This window comes from Athene noctua, chromosome 17, assembly GCF_965140245.1.
Source record: "Athene noctua chromosome 17, bAthNoc1.hap1.1, whole genome shotgun sequence".
In the NCBI taxonomy this organism is placed as follows: domain Eukaryota; kingdom Metazoa; phylum Chordata; class Aves; order Strigiformes; family Strigidae; genus Athene; species Athene noctua.
Window position 1 is genome coordinate 4610852 of NC_134053.1, and position 19727 is coordinate 4630578.

Here is a 19727-nt window from a genome sequence, read left to right on the forward strand (position 1 = left end):
TAAGTAATGCATTTCTGCTCTGGCACTAATCACTGCCAGGGGCCCATGGCTCCGTTAGGAAAATTGCCTTCTTCAATCATTTAGGACCATCTGTGGCTTCTCTGGACCCAGAGCTGTTCATTATTAGCCTCGCTGCTCTTACACACACGGGTTTTTGCAGAGAAAATCAGAAGTGGGGACTTAATAGCCCACAAAAGACACAGGCAACTGCCCTGACAGCTCCAGGCAGCTCTCAGCATCCCCCTGCCACGATGCCCGGAGAAAGGAGGTCTGGAGGAGATGCTGTCCCCCACCTTCTGCCCATCTAACGCGTCTCATCCAAGCCTGCAACACGGCCCCAAACCTTGGCTGTTCTGGGGAAATACTGCGGTGACCTCTCAGTGGGGGTGGAGAGGGTTGCCCAGAGGAGAAATAAAGACCAGAGAGGCTGAAAGCAATTTCTAGCATGTGCAGCAAGTGTCTTTTCCTCTGCAAACATACTCAGAGCTTTCATTGCCAACCTAAACATTATTCTAACTGTGAAACCGAAGCCATAATACATGTCACGGTTGGAGACTAGCAGGTTTTTATAACAAAATCTGGAAAACAACGGTCGCACACTTATTTTTAATACATCACAGCTTTTCCCTAACCAGGTAAGAGGAGGAAATCCTTCCCCCAGGGCCTCGTGAGTTGCTTGGAGGTGGTGGATCCCAGAGCAAACCAGCCAAGGGCTAGAGAGGACACACAGCCATCACGCTGCTATTAAAGCTGTTGTACTTTTCCAATGGTTAAAATTGCAAGTACACATTAAATATCTTATTGAGACTATCAGCACATACGATTTGCGGTCATTAAATGCATTTCCTTTATGTTTCCCTGAGGCTAGAACAAACCTTACTTTCAGATCATTTGCAAGAAAAGTCTCTGAAGACTATAATTTACCTGCTGCCAACACCATAAATCTTTAAAATTAGTTGACTGTTTGCTAATGACCATAAATGTGTTCGCTAATACAGCTACTTTTTAATTGGCTCGCAAGAAGAAATTTGAGGGGAGAGGAAGGCTCAGAATTTTTTAATGGAAGTCGGTATTACCCCGAGATACCCAAGACAGCACAAGTTACAGTGCGCAGCTTCCCTTCCCCTCCAAGCCCAGTGTTTTGGGGGTAATAACCCTGTCCAGGCTTGTTTCACCGCCCAGGGCTGGCAGCACACACTGGAGCCGCAAATAACCCAATGAATTATGGAAAAGCTGGGAGAATCCCACCGTCAGGACGGAGGTGGGAATGCAAACAGTGGCTTAGTCCAGCACAGTTCCCAGGCACCCGCAGGGCACGATGAGAGGCAAAGGACCCAACGGGGTTCCCCGGAGCCGTCCATCCCCCGCATCCCTGCAGCATCCCCACCGCAAAGCCCTTCGCTTCAGAGCCGGCTCTCTACGGTTACACTTGCCTCCCGTGCAGGGTAACAGTTCTGCCTGAATTCCCACATTTATTCTTAATTACCTCGTGAAGAAGTCAGATATATTGACCGCCGCCTGTTCAATACATAATTCATGTGCCAGGAGAGGCAATTTCCAAAAGTTCACCTTGTTGGATCCTTCCAGGGGAAGGGAAAGCAGGTTTTTTTCTGGGTGTCAGCAATTGCATGCTGTTAGCAGAGATGGATCCCTGCACACTTTACAGGGGCAGCAGATTTCCAATCGCCGTCGCAAAAACACGGGGGCTGCAAATATTAGCGCTCGGAGGCATTTTGCAAGGCAGACATTTTAATTTAAATCGATGAGTTATTGATTCATTTTTCATGCTGGAAGGAGAGAGCACAGTGTGTATTTCTGCCACTCGATCTGTACTTCTGATGACCTCAGGCATACAGTATAAACCTGATGTAAAATATTTCCTTTCCTAATAGGGGAGCTTTTATGGCCTTGGACCTGAGTGAGCAGAAAGTCATCTGGGAAAGGATGCCTGAATAGGAAACCGTGGCAAGGAAGGTAATTAATGTTCAGCACATATTCTCAAATTAGCCTATCCCTGAATAGGAAGGAAATGAATCACAAGTTGAACTTTTATATAGCCTCAGGGTCTTCTCAGACACTTACAAAATTTCCTGGTGTACAGGCGCTGATAAAGGGCTCGGCTTCCCACACCTACGGGCTTGGGGAAGAGCAGCAGAATGCAGCCAGGGAGGAGAGACCCCTCGCCTCTCAGGAAGCTGTCCCATGCCCACTGTTTGCTTTTGGAAATCAGGAACCTGGCAGTGATTTTTAGGGGAGTATCTGCATCAGCAACCTTGGGAGACACAGGGAAAACGGTCCTTTGAGCACAATTCCTGTCAGCAGGATCCCTCTGCAATCAAAAACAAAACCCAAAACATCATCGATCCCTCACGCTTCCTGACGGGAACCAGCCCCTTACCCAGCGAGAGCATCGCATGCGTTTCAGGCAGGGTCCCCCGCTGCGTTCAGCTCAGGAGCCTTTCCCTGGCCGTGCAGGGAGGGAGATGGCTGCAGATACAACACCGTCTCCCAAACAGCCTGAGATCTGGGATGGCCTGTGAAGGACCAGCCTGGCACCGACGTCTGCCAAAGGAGGTGCCTCACCACCCCCTGGAATGCCTGATTAGGAAGTACCTGCTCTGCATCCCCTTGTCCCTGAGCTGGGACCAGGGCCTGTGTGCAGGGTCCCTAAGGAGCAGCAAGCCCTCACCCCAGAGCGCCAAAACCCAGCTGGAGAGAGGACATGGGGCAAGACAGAGAGTCGAGGAGCAGCCACACCCGGTACTGGCCACAGTGGGAGCACTGCTCATCTCTCATGGGTAAAACATTCCCTTTTCCAGCTGTTTTGTACTTTCCTGAGATGATTCTCCAGCAACAGGTCCTTTATCTCTTATAAGTTCATCCTCTTTGCCCCTGAAGCCATCATCCAACATTGGCAACATCACCGTGACTTCCACGGCCGCCCCTGCCGTGTCACGGGGATGATGATGTCCAGCCAAGGAAGGCAACAATGACCACAAGCACCAAATACCTTGCTTGACTGCACTCTTCCCCAGACATTTCAATCAAAATAATGGAAGTACAGCCTAGCTGTGGAACAGGCTGTGCAGAGAAGGGATTTTCCATAGTTTTCCATGAGATACCAGCAGGTCTTTGCCCAGTCTGTGTAATTGTGTCCTTTGAAGTCTGGCTCATAAAATAGCAACAACAACAAAAATCACTTTCATGTCTCTAATAAAGCAGAACTATAAAACCATGAGCCAGTTTCCAAGAAAGCTGCTCTGTGTGAGTCAGGGTGCCAGGCGGGGTTTTAGCTGATTGTATGGCTGCAGCCGAGGGGGCTGGGAGGAGCTGGAGAAAGTGGCAGCTGAGACAAGCATGAGGGGAGAGGCTTGGCCTGGGGGAGCACGTCTTGTCCCCACAGGGGATGTGGCATGGCCCCAGAGTTCAGCCTCGCTGTGGTTGGGGTCATTTAGCTGAGTGCTGCATCGTGGCCAAACACATGGGCAGAGGGAAGCATTAACACTGCCCCGAGGTGCGACGGAGCCACAGGTGTACTGGACACCTTGCAGGAAGATGTGGTTTAGAAAGTCAGGAAGGAAAGCCATATTTTGAGAGAGCACTCAGCGTGGTCCTTCTGGGTGCTACCAGCATTCCTTGGCCAGGCTGGTGCACCCCGGTGGCACACAGCTCCCCCCACCAGCTCCGCTGTGCCCGCGCCAGGGCTGGGACTGGGGCTGCTCGGCAGGAGCAGGCACCGGGCTCACTGCATTGCAGGTCCCACCCTGCAGACCTGCTTTGGTCATCACACACATGCAAAGATATTTTTGCAGTGCCCCTGTTGAGAAATACTGTGTTTTAGCCCCAAAAGCAGCTGCCATGTCCCTCCTTTGGCTGCAAAGCGAAAGCTGAAAGTCAACTGCCTCCTGCCGTCTTGTCCTGCAGTCCTGCATCCCGCGCAGTGTTTCTGCAGCATCTGGGACCTGCTGAACACCAGCGGGAGCTGGGCACCATGAGGATCAGCCCTTTCCTCTGCACTGGAGGGGTCTGAACCAGGACAGAGGCCCAGGTGCCTTCTGCCCCATCTCTGTGGCAGCCTTTGGGGACAGGTTTGCTTTTCCCGGGTGCCATGCAACACCTCAGCACTCATCTGCCAGAGCAAGCCGTCACTGCCATGATAAGCAATGCCAAAGACCTAACTCCCAGGGGCATGGCACCCCAATACCAGTCCCCTTGCACTGTCCGGGGGTGTCCAGGCACCTTGGTGGCTTTTATTCACCCCCATATTCATCCCTCCGTAGAGAGGAATAGGTCTGGGGAAATGTTTCCCCCAGCTAGCTGCCTGACAAGAGATGCCAATGGGAACACACAGTCCTGAGAAAGTCCCTGACGGACCATCTTCTGCAAGAGCACGGGTACAGGAAGGTGCTGCGTTTGGGCAGCCTCGGCTGGCTGTTAAGCAAGGCTTTTTGATGAAGGAGATGTCATATCAAGGGCAGTTTTCCTCCCCAGCACTACAGCAAAGCACCAACCAGACGCCAGGAGAGATCTCTGCAGGTGAAGGGAAGAGCTAACATAATCTGGATAATCATTTGGGGAATGTTTGTAGAAGAAACCCTTCTGGTAATATTAAATGATAAATTATGTGCCAATAACTTCCCCGGCACCGATCAGAAGACATTTCAGAGATGAGCAGGAGATGAGGCCAGTCCTGACAGTGACAAATTGGAAGTGCCGGCAGACACACCGCCCTTCCCAACGAGACGGTGAGGAAATGCCATGTGTCAGCATTTACAAATTAAACCTGCAAGCGGCTGCCGCAGCCCCGCCAGACACAGCCGCCTGGTTCGCAAAATAAATTCCTCTGAGTCACTCTGGTTCAGAGGCGGCTCTCTCCAAAATTAGGCTGACTATGGGCTCATTTGCAGAGGGAAATGCAAAAGCCACATTTGTCATGCACCAGTGTCCCCAGCTGGCAACAGGGCTCTGCTTTTAACCCCTCGCTTGGCTCTCCATGTAGCTTCCCAAGGGACATGCTCTGGGCATTGCATTTTGACCAAGACCCTGACTTTGAGGAAAGGTTTGATGCTAAAGAACATTAGGAGACCTAACGCTAGAAAAGTTGTTAAGACTTCAAGCTCAAAGCTCAGAACATTGCTCCCATGAAAAGATAGCTGGGACACCCCCACACCCCATCCTTGCCAAAGGATGGGGGCATTTCTTGGTGTAGGCTCACTGTGGGAAACTTCAGGATTATGATCAAACAAGGAAAAACAAGAAAAGACAATCTGAGCAGTGCCTCTGTCGGGGACAAAGGCTGCTCCAAATGCACCTGCACTTGCCAGCAGAGCAGAAGGACCCTTGGCAAACCCACAGAGTGCTCCAGAAGCAGAGCTACCTCGCCAGAACATGGATTCCGGAGCAAACAATAGCTCTTTGTATTGCTAAAACGCACCAGATGGCTGATGTTGTGAGGATCCAAGTTTAAGAGATGCACTAAGCTGCTGTAGAGGAGGAGCAGGGGTGAGGAACAGAGCAACCTCCAGCTCAGCCAGTGTTTGGGCTGTGGAGCCTTAAGAAGAAAAGGCTGCAGAGATAACGTGGTGTAAAATTCATCCCTGGCTCAGTGAGCACCCTTGCAGGCAAGTTCTTGCCCTGCCAAGACCTACAAATGTGTTCAAAGCCAGTGAACGTGGTCTACAAAGAGATCCAGGGAAGAAGCAGAGCCTAGAGGAGAGATGATTTACTGGGCTCTGCAGGGAAATACACCTCTTACGTTGCACAAAAGCAGAATGTAGATGTAGGAGAAGTAACTAGCAAAGGCTCGACCCTCGTGTGCTGCAGAGAAAAACCTCTCCCAGAAAAGTGCCCTGTATGTGCTACCCCCTACAACGCTTACAGCAAGAGGAAATTGTGCCAAAGTTAGCAGGACTGAAGGGGGGAAACCAAGTCGTGAGTCAGAGGAGGAAATTTTGCCTAGAGATTTTGCCTATAGATGGTAGAAATGCAACATGGAGCGCACGAGATGTAAAAGGGGCAGGTGGGGGGTGGAAACCGCCACCAGATGAGGTGACAAACCAAGAAACGCAACAAGCCATGAAATGCCAGCTGCAAAGCATGGGAGCTGGCCTGAAGATCTCTGCATTATAGAAGGCAAGACAGTAAAACTACAATAGCCCAGCCAAAAAACTTGCATTCTGCAGTGCTGCTGTCATAGTCCCAGCGGGCACTATAAACTGCAGAACAGCAGAGGAAAGATAGAGGCGGATATTTTGAGTAGTGGAAAACCAACAATAATATCAGTTGTAACCAACCGAATTCATGAATCAAATGAGCCCAAAGCTGAAGTGAGTGGTTCCTACAAAGGAAAAAATAAAATTTGTGCCCAGAGAGCTACTGAGACCCAGGGAGATCTGCACTAGGGTTACCAGGACATCACTGGGAGGGCCGGAGCATCTTCTGAGTGCAACAAGCAGTTTGTGCTGGGAAGTGTGAAACCGTGGCATCAGCTCTGAAAGACGTGAGGGTTGTACCCTCTGGCAGCTGGGACTGAAAGGGACAGAGGGTGCACAGGAGGAGAGGACCAGGCACAGCCAGAGGGTGCACTAGAGCGGGGGACAGGCACACACAGGCCATCCTCAGAAATCCAAGCACAACAACAGAACAGAAACACTCTGTTTTCAACCTTAAAACATTATCCGAGCCGCATGCAGGCGAGCACCCAGGTTAGGGGAAGGGCGGACGGGACGGTGGGTACAGGAGCTCAGCGTCCGCAGCGGGGTTTGGAGGGCGGCCAGCGTGAGGCTGTGTTTCCACTCTCTCATACCTGGCACCCGGCTGAGGTCGCCCAGAGCAGCCTGAAAAGAGTTTAGCACTTCCCTCGGCCGCCAAAACCAGCGTGCAGGTTTGCACCCTCGCAGGCCCAGCCATTGCAGCCCACCCGAAACCCACCCAGGACAGTTGTGCCCCTCTTCCTTATTAATAAACCCCAAGTTGTTCTAAGCAACAAAATGATTGTTTCCCATGAATTCGTACAATTTGTCCTGGCAGCTTGTCCATGCTCCCTGCCCACAATGTGGGCAGGATGGTGGCAGGGAGCCGGCAGAGCCAAGGGTGCCACGCTGCCGGACACCGCTGGGGTCATCACAGGGCAACCAATAAATCTCCTGAAAACCCTTGATTTCCTCCCGTGCCTCACTTTCTAACCCCAAATCAGACATACTGCGGCTTTTGCCGAGTTGAACTCTTAGGACAGAGGGGAAAAAACTTCTGGTGATTTATTTCTCGGCCCAAAGCTATCCCTTTCAGAGGAGGTCTCCCATGCCAAGTCCTAGCTTTAAAAAAAAAAAGAAAATCACATTCATTAGTCAGCTCACTTGGCTGGACCTGTAATAAGAATGTAATAAACTTTCCATATGTCTCTGATAAACTAGACAGCTTAAGTTATGAGTAGAAAAAGGCATCAATTTTTAAAATGTCAAAATTTGCCATGTAACTTGGGCCAAGCACTTGTTCTTAACGAGACGGTGAAAGGAGTCGGATCCAAGTTTAGAGTCAAAAGAGCTGGAGGAGGGACAGGCCAGCTCACTGCTTGCGGCTCCTTTTAAAGCCCTTGTTTTCATCAGCAATGTCCGTGGCGAGTGTGTTTCCCCGGTGCCGATGGCTGGCTCTCCCTGCTCCCAGACCAGGACCTGACCCCATCCCACCACAGCCTGGAGGTGCTGGTGATCCCAGCAGGGCATCCGCAGCCCGGGCCCCAGCAACCCTGGGATGCTCCCCTGGCACAGCCACCCCTTTGCTGTGGGCACAGAGGTACAGTTTGACAAGAGGCTTTGTATTTCCAGGCATGAGACTCTACCCTTTGCCCTCCAGGCCCAGGCATTTGATGCATTTACAGTCACACACGCCCCATTGCGGGAAGAAGCAAAAAGCTCAGTACCCTGAGCTCAGCTTTGGTGAAGCCCTGTATTTTAGCCTGCACAAAACTGGCGACTCTCCTCTGGAAAAGGGCTCTTGAGAAGTACTGAGACCCTCAGGTATGGCCCAAACTTATTCCAGCAGTCATGCTCACACACAGCCATGGTGTGAGACCTTCACCTGCCAGATCCCTGACGCCAAGCCCTGTGAATGAGCTGGGGATGGGGGTAAACCCTCGCCCTGGCCCCTGAGCGATGGGCACCGTGGATGGAAGCACAAGGGTTGCAGCAGAGATCCGATGTGGACTCAAGCCCTGTGGGATCTATCAAACAGTCTGTCCAGGGTACAGAGACCGGTCCTCGGTCCCCAGCCAAGCCGTGGGACAGCGGGAGCAGGACAAGAGCAGGCTAAAACTGTGTCTTTATGGATTTTGCAGCCTGCCCTCCTTTGCTGCTAGGCACAAAGCCGGACCTAGCCCACGGGGTGAATCTGAGCATGATCACCCTCCAAGAGTGATGGTCTTTCAGCACTTTAATTACAAAGCAGTAGGCAAGAACAGCCCGCCTGATGTTCAGCAGGAAATTGAACTGCACAAGCACAGCAGACATATTCCTGCACGGCTCCCCTAGCAACTCTGGGAAAGTTTCCAAATTCCTGCACCATTAACATTTAAGGAATCATCTCTGAACTCTGGTAGTTAAACAGTGAGGAGAAACAAGACACTGTAAATGGATTTGTTTGGTGTAGGTCAGTTACTGAAGGGGCTGCTTAAATCAGGGATTGCTGTTTCACACTGACAGCAAAGGTCTGGCTCAAAGCACTTCATCATTTTAAGTTTTCCACCTATTATTATTTTTTCTTTGACGATTATCAGGCAATGGCAACACCTTACAGTCAGGCCCTCCTGCAGCACACGGCAAAGGTGATGGGACCCAGAGCCTCTGGCGTGAGGGCTCCTGGTCAAATCCACCCTGAGGCCACAGTGATGGGCACCTCACCAGGGCAAGCAGCCCCATCCCAAACGTCCAGGGGGGTCGTGTCAGTGGCCATGCCCGACCATGGCACTGGGTGCTGGTGGAAAGGGGCTGTGAGACGCGGGCAGCACGCAGGAGCCCTCACTTCCATCACAGACACATCTGCAGCCACAGCCCGCCTCTCCTCTGCTCCCCCTTACACCACTCCAGAAGACACCTTGATGCTCTGGGCAGGAAAAAAAACACCGTGATTTATTTCCCCGCACGCATCAGCTTGACATCTTTATTGGTGTTTGCAGCAGGAACAGACCCCGGTGCAGGGGAGGGACTGCACATACAGACCCTGACATGCAATTGTGTTTCTCCAATGCTCAGCACAGGGTGCTCCAGGGTCTTGGGACGCCCTTGAGCATCTCTCACTTGGAGTGAATCATTTCTTGGCTAAATCGCTGTACGGCTGCAGCTGCCAGGATAACAGCGTGTGCCTGAGGCTCGCTGTGCCTCAGGCTGGGGTTGGCAGCTACAGACCAAGGCTTTCTTCTGGTTTTTTTTTTTTTTTTTTTCTCCAGTGCCCATCTTACATTTGAGCTTGGTCTGAGTGCTCACTCTCAGAGGATAAGTGGAAATTGTCCCTTTTCAAACAGGTTGGAGCTCTCTGGCCTCAGACTTTAACATCCGCCCAGAAGATGCTTAGTTTCTTCCCTCCCCTTTTTTAATTAACCTCCCCTATGCTACACAGAAGTGTAACTGTAGTTAAAAACTGATTCAGTGTCCTCTATCCCAGCTGGAAAACCAGTTCTCTGTCTCCACTGTCCTCTTGCAAAGGTGCCAAGCCCATAGATTTGGGCATCTAAATCTAGGAATCTAATTTTTAAAAATTATTTTTAAGCCAGCCATGCACAAATTGCACCTGTATTGGCAGTTGGGGAGTTCCAGAACAGCTCTGTGCTGCATTTTGAGCTTCCACAGCACAATGCGAGTGGTGCACCCAGCCTGGGAGAGCGAGTGAGGCAGCAGCACCCTCCTGGCTCCAAAACCACAGCTCCCTGCCACACTGCCCAACAATATGCTGTGGCACACACATTGCTTGCTTTTCCAGCCCACCCTAGTATGCCTGGATTTGCAAGACCCTATCACCATATGGAATGCTCTCCCTGGCCACTTCTGGGCCTTTCAAGAGCCCTTTATATCACCCTGTGCCACTCAGTCTCCTCCCGGAATAGCCTGAGCCAGTCTCACTCCTCTGCTGCGGCCGTTCACGCGATGCTCACGGGGGTGATACTCGTGGGGCTGTCCTGGTGCAAGCTGTCAGGCAGCACAACCCTGGTGTGCCCCAAGCCATGCCACAGCCGCCACTGAACAGAAAGTTCTTTCCACAGCCCCTGCCCCTTCCTAGAGCCAGTGAGCAAGAGAAAACTGTCCAAAACGTGCTCCTGTCCCAGTTGAGCCGCCCTCCCCATGCACCCAGCAGGATGCACTCACTCACCCTGAGCATCAGACAAAGCAGCACCCTAAGATCTATACAGGAAGGTTACAGAAGCAGTTGAGAATTCACCAAATCCCTGTGAACCTGCATCTCATTACAGCAGGGACAGAGAACACGTGAAAGCCATTTGCAGGGTGGGTCAGACTCACAGCACTGACTGTCACTGCACCAGCACAACCACCGCCTGACCCCGGCTACCTCTGCAGATCTCTGCTGCTGCTCAAATGCCAAGGGCACTTCTGCCCCCAGTCCGCTGCCCGCAGCCAGCTCTGCAGGCAGCTTTGCTGCCAAACTCTGCTCAGGTGGTCAGACACACAGCTGGGAGTTATTGGGAAGGGAGCAGCTCCCCCCACTCTGCAGGGAGACCAGGACCACCCAGAGCTTCAAAAAGGCAGAGTCTGCATCCAAAAGTCCACGTGCATCCCAAATCCTTGTCCTGTGTCCAAGCTGCTGACAGCATCTCGATGCAATGTACTGCAACAGAGGATTAACAGCCCGGGGAGAAGAGAGGACGAGTTAACCGAGCAGGTCGCTTGTCCGGACACCGCTGCCACCACGGGGCTTCGACCCTGTTTGGGTTCCTTCAGACTAGTACAATACTAAGGGGCAATTTAAGAGTACGTAATGAAGTCAAAGTCGGCTCCAATAAGTTCTTCCAGGACCACCCTGTGTATGAAATACAGTTAGTTATGCTCCAGACTAATCACTCTGCCTCTCCTTCAAAAGCTGCAGAGAGCATATTGGCAGAGGGGACAGTTCCCTGGAGGGGCCGGGAGCTCACAAGAACTAAATGTGCTTGTGCCAACAGGCAGCTTCTGTGCGCAAGGTATCGGCGGCTACCTCAGAAAAAACAGATTTGTCATTTGAAGATGCTACAAAGCACTTGTGTTCCTCTGCAGCCCAAATGTTTGCTAGATGTGTAATTCTCTCCACTAACAAATCCAGAAGGAAAAAAAAATGATAATTCTGGAAGGGCTGTTGTACACCCTCCTGGGACTTGGCTTCAAGACTAATTGCCACTTACACATCTTTCATGTCAGGTGTTGACCTTGCAACTCCTAATGCAAACTGAGGCTGGACTGCAGAGGCTGCTCCCCTCACCAGCCCTGGAGCAGCAGCGACTGCAGTGGGTGTTGCGTCAGACAGCTGCGGTTTCCCCAGCCCCTGGGCCCTTTGGATTGCCAGCGATGGGGCTGAGGATGCCCCAGCCTCTGCCGAAGGGACCTAGATCCACAGACACTCACCTCGGCTGGGGTGCGTGTGTTTGTACTCAGCAGTGCTTAAAAAATGCAGAAAGGCAGCAAGCTGCTCAGCCCCACACCAAGATCCTGCACAAGCCCAGCCAGAGGGGCATGGCCAGCCCCAGTGTTCAGAGAGAGGCTCCAAAAAACCTCCAAAGCAGTGTGAAATTGTGCTGGGGATGGGAGCAGGCTCTGAGATCAGCCCTGGATGGTTAATGACCAAGCAACCCTCCAGCAGCTGCTGCAGGCACAGCCCCGAAACGCACCCTGGCCAGCCAGAGCCAGGACACACGCAGTGCTATTCACCTTTAGAAATAAAAATCACACTTACTGACACACCGCCGCATGATCCAGCGCTCCTCGATTTACTATTATGTATTTCAACAAATCAAAATTCACCTGGTCAATAATGCTGCAATGAGAGCCCATCGCTCAGCAGCACCCGCGGCTCGCAGGCACGATGATGCATTGGCATCAATCACCGGGCGCAGGAGAAATAAAAGCACTGGAATATTGTTGTCCCAGGATTAATGCCTCTTGCTGTGAAAACAAACGTCCCAGACTTGCCTCAACATTCATTTTTGATAAATGATTTGACTTCGCCTTGACACTCCTGTAGCAGCAGGAGACCATTATCCTGAGACAATGTTTTATTCTATTGACATTATCTCTTAATTATAATGTGAGTGATATCAAAGAGAGCGAGAGCCCACCAATTCCTCAGGCAGAGTTTCTGCAGTTTCTCCTGTCAGGGTGTCTGGGAGAGATTTTACTACAGCAGTTCAAAGATCTGCTCAAGTCCTGCTTGTCAAGGAGGGGCAGGATCCTTACCTGACCCACCTCCATCGCAGCCAGGGGAGCTGCACCACTTCACGCAAGGTCAAGGACTATATATCTGTATCTAGCAGAAAGTGGTGTGGTGTTTGGGTTGGTTTTTTCTTTTTTAATTTCCAGAAGCAGGGAGGTTTTTAGAAAGACAGAAAGGTCATTTGCATATTTTAAAAATGAGATTTTAAGCAAGATTCAAAAGGGATTTGGCATTTACTATACCTCAGAATATAGTTAACATTCAGATTAAGTTTTTGGAAGCGATCATAAACCTTATGCTTCAGTGATTACACCAGTTGCAAACTACTGGCAGGAGACCGAGGAGGTGAGTTACGCACTCACCTTTGCTGTTTTGGTGTTAGTTCCCCTCCCTGGCAGCACCCAGGAGCAGGCAGAGCCCGAGCGCTACTGAGCACAGCTCAGCCTGTGCTCCGAGCAGCCGGGGTTGGGCTGTCAGCAAGTCTGATTGGCATTAATTGTTTGCAAGTTTTTGTTTTGCAAAAACGTTTTGCATGCGGTGAATAAACAAGGAGATGGGAAACCAAAGCACACTCTCATCCCTAAATCCCTGAATCAGAGAAAGCGTGCCTGCTCCCATCCAAGAGCACTGCAGAGCGGCACATCGCTGCTCTGGAAAGAGGTACCAGAACAGCATTTTTAATATTTAAACTGAGCCAACTTAATTAACTCGGAAGAAAAAATGGCACAGCATTTTGTACTGGGATGTGCTTTCTCTACAGCAGAAAACAAAAGGGCACGTCTGGTCACCAGCTCGGGCTCCCACCAACGCCTCCCTCCCAGCAGGGCTGGCGCACGGGGCGTAGGTTCCCGTGCAGCGTGGCGGGAGGGCTGGACCGGGAAAATCAGCTGTGACATGTTCAGCCAGGCAGGATCAGAGGGAGATGATGGGGCTCATCATAACATCTTCATTCCCACCCTGCAGCCTTAAGTCAAGGCATCTTTGCTGGAGACAGCCCTGCGAGTCCCCCTGTGCTGCGGGGGCAGAGCAATTAGCAGTGTCCTGACAGCGCCGGCGGGGTCAGGCATCCCACAGCCACGCATTCCGGGGAGCACGCTGGCAGGTGAGGACACCCCTCAAATAACCAGGAGCTCCACCAGTGACAGGGCAGTGGGGACCAAGTCCTGTCTCAGCTTCATGGCAGCACTTGCTGCTCCTGTATTCGAGCCATACCCAGTTCTCCACCAGCGGTTTGAAACCAGAGCGCGAAGCTCTCCATAGGGAGCATGTGTTGATTTGTTTCATGATTTCCATTAATTACCAGGTAAATGAGAACCCTGCACACTCCTTGGGCACCTTGCCTCATCTGTTTGGGCTTTTGACAGCTGCTGGTGCAGTAAGTATGTTTTCATCACATGACACCTGGCAGGGCATCCTCTCCCTCACTCTGACCTCCAGAATCATCCCATCTGCTTTATTTCAGCATCCCCCCTTGGAATTTGTTCTCAGCAGCTGAAATCCATCCTGGTGCAGGCAGGGGAGCTCTGAGCCCTCGAGGCTTCAATTAGCTGGGGAAAAGTACCTTGGAGCCTCAAGGCTGGCCACAGCTCTTGGGTGAATGCCACCCAGTACACTGAATTTAGGACCTGGCGAAGGGCTTGCGTCAGGCTGAACTAATGCACGCGAGGCACCAAGCAAATCGATCGCTGGTGCGTTAAACTTTCTCTGCTGAAACCTTTCCTGGAAAGCCAATTAACAGCACCTAGTGCCCATTCTGGCCGCTCTTATTTCGTAATTAAAGTCAGGCCACAGCTGAGCAATAGCGACCTTTGGGGAGAGGCAATGGGGAAGAGGGGAATAATCTTTGATTTATTACAAATGAGAAAGCCCGTAGCTTGGCTGCATGTGGGAGTTGCGGAGTCACACAAGCTCAGTGACTTAAAACCCTATTGCACAGCGGGGACAGGGGTGAGGCAGGGCTGCTGCATGGGGCAGGACTCCTTCTCCATCCCAGGAGACTTCCAGGGATGGAAAGGAAAGCGAGTGGGGTGGGAGATGCAGATGTTGAACGTGGCTGTGACAGTGCTTAGCCACAGGACAGCCCCAGTTAACGGGCAACTGAGGGAGGTCCTGGGGGATGCAGGCAGGGGTGAGCCAGGAACACCCAGACCAAGGTGCATGCAGGCACCCGGAGGACACCAAAACCACCCCCAAAGCGCATCCCTACGGAGCTGCCCCTCGAGGTGAGCCCTCTGCTCGGGTCCCGCATGGAAACGCACCTCCCCGGGCCAGGCACGCTCCCGCCCCAGCGCCTACACTGACCCCAGCCCAGCGAGCTGCATTTCTGATTTAACAAGGATGGTTTCTTTCTTGGACAGGGGGATGTTTCAGATCAGATTAAGGGGTGGGACACGCTCATATACCCACTCATTTACAGCATGTGACATGCCCCAGTGATTTACAGGCACGCAGAGGGCCTGCAACCCACTGCGGCTTTCAAGGATTACTTAACACAGGATGAAGTAGATCAAATGCAAATGGGTGGATGGTATGTGAACGACTCCAGCCAGCCAGGGCTGCTAAACCCCCTGGTTTCTTTCACAAGGCTTTGAAATGGGGAAATGTAGCTTCAGATAATTTATTTGCTAGGGGCACTGAGGAGGCCAGGGGAATATTTATGAGCCAAAGAAAATCCACAAGGTATGTCTCTGGGGATGCACCCGCCAGGGCACCAAGCACCATTAAAGCAGGGAGAAGGGAATGTGATCCCTGCCTTCCCCTGCCAGGGAGAGTGATCGCCTCCTCCAGAGCCTGCTCAGAGCCCCCCAGCCATCCCCGCTGGGGCATGGAAATTAATGCTGTGCACAGAGCATCTTCTAGAGAAGGGGGAAGAGCAAACACGGGGCTGTTTGGCAGCTCTCTGGGCAGGCAGGGACTGCCCCTTGTTCTCTGCCTCCCCACTGGGTCAGGCTGGTTATCAGGGGTGCAGGTGAGCTGGACCCCACAGGGGATCTTCTCTGCACCACTCCGGGATGCTCAGCGCACCCGGGACCCAGAGTAGCCCTGCAAGGGTCCCACAAGTGAGGGGACTGAGTTACCAACACTGGGAACTGATATTTGCTAAAATAGTGCTCAAAAAAATCTCCTCATCACTATTTATTTTTGTTGGCACTGAAAGCAGTTTCACTGCTCCTCGTGGCATCCAGCACGCTGGAAACGCGGTGCTCACAAGAGAGGTAGCTAAGAGGGAGCGGCTCAGCGCCTTAATTAGGGGCACTTGATGCAGATAAGAGCCATGCACTGTGAACCTGGCCAGCACCAACCTCCAGCCCTGCTGACGTTCCCATGGATCTGCTCCGCTCTGGTTTCTACATACATGGCCCCAAGCCAGGGGCTTACTTGGAAAAGCAGAGGAAGTCTGCAGCGAGGGGGGAAAGGGTAATTCCTTGAAATGCTGCCTTTGGGGATGGGATCTGCAGTTGCTGGAAATTCCTTCCCTGGAAGCTCAGTTGCAAAGCTCAGCTCCCTCCCTGCCACGGCTGCCTGGCCCGTGCAATGCCTCGTGCTTGGCACTACGTGCAGCAGGACACCGCAGCCCACGGCCCCACGGTTTGCAGGCAGGTGAAGCCTCCTGTCCGTGGCACCGGTGGCTCAGCAGGCAATTTCCTACGAGAAGCAGCCCAGAAAACAGTTCCAGTGGAAAAGGCAGAAAGCAACTGGGTCATGTAGGGAGGATGGGTTTTTAACAGAGCAGCGCAGACACAAGAAATGTTATTAAGTGTGGAAATTCAGCTGGATACCCCCAGAAATGGTGCTCAGCAGCAGCATCTGCAGTCACAGGGGTCAACAGTGGAGATGAGGAGGATCACCAGACTGGAAACCAGGTGGGCACCCTTAGGGTGGCTATTGCCTGCCAAGGATTGCCTCTACCTGAGGACAACCACCACATGGGGCTGGCAAACACCCCCAGTCCAGTGTCAGCTGCTGGGGATGGTCCCTGGCCCTGCAGGAGCTGTGGAGGAGCAGGAGCAGAGCCAGGCACAGCTCCACAGACCCTCTGTATCCTGTGGACGCTGCACACATCCAAAGCAGCAGCCTGTGCCATCAGCATCAAATCTGAAGCCAGCTCGTGTCTGGGAAAATCATGAACTTAGAAAAGGGGAAAAGAATAAACTTTAAAAAAAAAAAGCACAACAAAAAAATCTAAAATAGCATTGTCTGCCTGTGTCCTAACCCCCAGGAACCATGAGTTGAGAGATCAAACCTTATTCCTCAAGGGACTGATATCACCATTTGGTATCAATTTTCCATCTGACTGCTCCTTTTTAGGAATTGTTTCTCTTGCTCCAGAAAACGAGTGCTCCCAGGGAGCCACCGAGAATAGGGAGCCCTGGCTGCACACCAGTGGCACGTCACCGCTCCGAGCCCCACAGCCCCGGGCTGCAGTGGGACGTCCCTGTTGGGCACAGATGCACACCGTGATGGGAAAGTGGAACACGAAATCAGTCCAGGACCACAGTCTTGTTTGCTCCAACAGAGCCACGTTCGGCACACGAACCGCCACGGCAAGGTGATGTTGGGGTGACTTGGGGAGCCCCATGGCCACAGCAGCAAGGATAGAGCATCCTCAATGCTCTGTGTGACAGGCTATGGCTGTGACTCTCACTGCCAGGACACAGCAGCACCTTGGTAAAAGAAACTGCTCAAAGCAGATAGTACATTGGTTTTTTCCTTCCCTTTTTGAAGGGCAGGAGAATTTCTGGGTGGAGGAGCTCATGCACACACAGGCTTTTTCCCAGAAAAGGTCCAGCCCTGATTCTGGTGACTAGCGAGGCAATAAAATTAAGCCCCTGTGTCCTCATGAGCAGGAGGCAGAAGGACATTTAGTCACACTCTTTAAATGAGGCATGGAACACCATAAAGTTTAACGCTGACATCCAACACACGCTTGGGAGCAGAGACATCACTGCCAAAGCCCAGCAGCCCTTATTTGCTTTCTGCAACAATAACGCACTCGACGCAGGTCTCAACGCATTTGCACATGTGGAGGGTGAACTCACGGCACGGCTCACGCTGGGGACGGTGCTGGGGTCACCTCCACCATGCTGCAAGGGAAGGGACGAGGGCAGAGATCTCTGCAGCACGGGACACCTCTCGGGCAGGCTGGTCGGCAGCCAAGGCGGCAGACGGCTGCGCAGAGCGCTGTGCTGGCCAAGCACAGAGGGCAGCTGAGGGCCAGGGCTGCCGGGCACCGCTCGCGCCAGCACTGCGGCGCAGAGCAGAAAAACACTTTCTGCTCAGTGCCAGACTGAGAAAGGGCTTAAACCAGGGCAAACCCCCACCCTAGAGAGGGGTCCAGGCTGAACCCCCAGCTCACCCGCAGGAAGGACGCTGGTTTAAGCTGCACACACCCATCCAGGGCCGGAGTCCTGCATCACAATGCGACACGGCAGAGATCCGTGCCCGAGATAGGAATAAACCCAACCGGCGTGGGAGCACAGCAAACCCTGCAGCGCCCAGGCACGGGCCGGCCATGCAGGCTGTCCTCCAAAACCACATGAGCTTGCTGTCCTCCCTCCAGCTCTCTCCTTCCAGACGGAGAGGTTCATTGTGGCCAAATACAAGAGAAACCAGGTGCCCCAATTCACTGAATTTCCCAGCACTTCTTGCCTGGACTTTGGGCCCTACCGTCCCACACCGTGGCCTCGCACAGACAGCTGCATGCACATAAAGCTCTGTCCCCTATAGTTGCCAAGGAGAAAAACACTTCACCACCAAACATCATGATGCCACCTGTATAAATGCAACAGCATCGGCTACGTGTTGCTTTTTTCAAAGGGTTTGTTTTGTTTTGGGTTTTTTTTTGATTGATTGGTTTTTGCATTTTTTTGTGGTTTTGTTTTTTTTTTTTAAAGCAATAAGAGCCACAGCCCTGCCCCAGGAGATACACCTGCCCACAATCTCCACACCAGCAATTTCACTCACCGCTCTGCATCACTGGAGGATTTCGTTGCTGCTCTAAGAGTCCTGCATGTAAGGGACTGGAACTACAGCTTGTGTGCACTCAGAAGCAAACCTGGATACGATGAGAAGTGTAGCAGCTACACACCAAAGCAGAGGAAAGGCTTGCTGGGTCTCAAACCAGAACCTCCTCCACCTGCCAGGGTTTTAACCCAGCACAATCAGTGATGGGCACCTGAGAGCACTGGGACACAGGTGGAGGGGATAATACAGAGGCTGTTCCTGGTGCAGGAGGGTCTGAGATGGGTCTGAGCTCCCTCCCCAGCCCTGCAGCCCCAAAGGATGACTGGGCTGGGGGTGCTCCAGGGAAGGTGGGATAGGACTGGAGAGCAGGAATGGCAACAGCACCTGTGATGCATTTATACGATGTTTATAAAAACACCCCACCCCCAGTGCAAATGGGGGGGGTCCTGTGTTATCCCTGGTCTGTCTTCCAGAGGAGCTGGTGGAGGCTGTGTCACACAGGGGGGGAATATAGTCACCCTGAAAGTCCCCCCAAGTCCTTTCTGATCCCCCCACCTGTGCTGCTGCCCAGACCAGAAGGGAACTGCTCTCAGCTGGAGACACTCTGGGTGACGAAGCACCTCGTGGATGGAGATGAACCGTTCATCTCCCATAGCCATACTAAGGTGCAAAGTGGCACCTGAGGCTCTGCACAGTAAAATGAGATGGTTGTGATAATTAGTGAGCCTGTGAAGGCCAATTAAAACCCTTGGGAGAACATAAATGATTTTAACATGGCTTGGTGCAGAGGAGTGTGCTGCACCAGGGGTGCTGGCTGTGCCGTGCCCGTGGTTGGGCTGTCACAGCCCTGAACACCCTCGACAAAGGCAAAAGGAATTGGCAAGGGAGAATGAGTCAGGGCCAGGAAGGGACCTGGGGTTATGAGAAGCATTTTAAAATGAATTGGAAACTTCACAGGCAGCCACCAAGGTGACTGAGGTGCAAGAGAAACATAATTGGAGCGCTCTGAGCTGATGAATAACCACATTGCAGCGTGGCCGAGCAGCTGCGGCCGCAGCCCGTGCACAGGGAGGGGGGGACGAGTGCCAAGGAGCTCTGCCGATCGATCCGGCTTGGCAGGGGGGTAAACCAGGCAAGCGGGGGCCACTGAGGGTGTCAAATGGCCCAACAGCCTGACGGGCCTTCAGCTCTCGTCAGCGGGCCGGACCTGGGGCTCTCGCCATCCCTGCCTCAGTTTCCCCATCTTCACGGGGGCACCCGGGGTTGGGTCTGCCAGGCGCCCTGAGCTCAGCGCATGGATTCACCGCGCACGGACATCTCCTGCCCAGGGACCCCCCGGCTGGGCGAGCTCCCGCTCC